Here is a 2,120-nt window from a genome sequence, read left to right as displayed (position 1 = left end):
ACACGAGCCCGGGTAGCTCGCTGTGCCTGGCTAGTCTCTCCCATTCTTGCTTTGCCCTTCTGGGCCGCCGTTGCCTTCTTCGGAGGCATCACTGCAAACACAAAGGCGAGTCAGATCAAAATCATCCTAATAGCACAGCTCTATCGCACGATCTAAGATTCCAAAGAAATTAATACCCTAAATGCCCTGTAGCTTCCTGTTTATAGATGTGGTGCACAACACATCGATAAACAAGACTCTACGAGACACGGCCTGTAGACATTCTGAGGACAAACCGCTCTGATACCACTTTTGTCACGACCCAGCCCCGTGGGCCGCGACTGGCACCCTACCTGGGTGCCCAGACCGAATCACACATTAATTATAAGGTCCAAACGTATTTCCGAATTTTACGAAATCATATCAAATGCAATTTATATCAAAGTATGTCTTAAGCGGTCGCACCAAATCAAAATGCCATATCAAATACAAACTGAGCGGCGGAATAGACATCGCCGGTCAAAAGTGCAAACGTAAGCATAAGGGCCATTTGGGGCCATCATAATGAACAAACCGCTTTAAGACCAAAAAACGAAATCAAACCAACACATACAGGACCCTCACCCCACATATATGACTACAGGCCTCTACGAACTCAAAACAAAGACATATGGCGAGACAGGGCCCCGCCGTACCCAAATAGTCAAATGTACAGAATATATACAAAGCAAAAGGAGTCTGTACCAAAAGTGGACTCCGGATCAAAGAGGAGTACTCCGGAATAGCAAAGAGTGAAGCCTACTGCGGAGGGTCACCAATGTCTGTACCTGCGGGCATAAAACGCAGCCCCCGAAGAAAGGGGGTCAGTACGAAATATGTACTGAGTATGTAAAGCACGGAGTACAGAAATATGGATCAAAACTGAAAGCAAATCAGATAACAAGATGGAATACAAATCGGTATGTCAAAATCCGTATCGAAATCATATACGTATATATAATGCAAACGAAATCATGCAGACGCTTAGGAACGTGGTCGCCACTCCGACGCTGGCGCCACACACAGCATAACACCAGAAGGTTTCAAATCTCCGTACATCCCCGAACACAAACATAATCATAGGTGAGCGTATCGCATCACGAGCCATATCACAGCATAACTCCAAACGGAACCCGGCCCTATGGCGAAGCCTCGGGAACCGTAACACAGCATACGGCCGAATTATCCTAAGGCGCACGAATCAAAACCGGCCCGGGAATCGGTGAACGAAGTCATAATAGGGCACGAGCGGAGTCGTGAGCAAACAAATGCAAATCATATTTCAAAATAGTCTTTCAAAACATAATGGTTTCATAAGTCATTCCATAATACAAAGTAATCGAATACTTAGACGATACAAAGGTTCGTTTCACAAAAAGTTTCCCAAAATGGTACGTATGGCTCAAAACGTAACTTAGTATATCATAATATCCAAAACATATCTCGTAGGAGGGAGTTCCAAAATCGAAAGTATCATATCAAACTTTATTCACAAAGATAGCCCAATAAGGCAAATAGGGCGTATCGGGGTTAGCGGGCCCACCTCGAGTCAAATTGAGGTGGCGAACATATTTTCTGAACATTCATAGGCCAAAGGGTCATACACCATCATTTCTAAGTTACCCGACCACATTTCGATAGGTTTCGGACGAGTGGTGGCATTCTAGCCAAAATAGAGCCCTTAGGCTTCAATTGAATTGAATGAATAGTAACTTTTCTGTGGATCGGGTTTCGAGGAGCAGGAATGCTCCGGAAGTTCTCATATTCGCCTATCATACTAAGATATGCCAAACGAAGGAGTGGGAAGCTTTACATACCTTATAGACGTCTTATGCTCTCCCAAAAGTCAAGTCCCGTTTCGTCCGAAATCTGCAAATGGTCAAAGTTACCAATTGAGATTCTTAGGCTTAAAAATGCCTTTAACTTCATTTTTGCCTACCGAAATTTCGGCAGCATTTCCCCTATAAATCTAACATCCTCGAGACTTAGCTCGGCTCAAAATACATCAATAACAACAGCCCACACATCATCAAACAACACAAGTAATAATCAAATCACTCTAGCTTCACAGTTCTACTTTATTACCTAAGTTGGCAACTTTC

The sequence above is a fragment of the Lycium barbarum genome, chromosome 5 (genome assembly GCF_019175385.1).
Source record: "Lycium barbarum isolate Lr01 chromosome 5, ASM1917538v2, whole genome shotgun sequence".
Taxonomy (NCBI): domain Eukaryota; kingdom Viridiplantae; phylum Streptophyta; class Magnoliopsida; order Solanales; family Solanaceae; genus Lycium; species Lycium barbarum.
Note: the sequence above shows the minus strand (reverse complement) of the source record.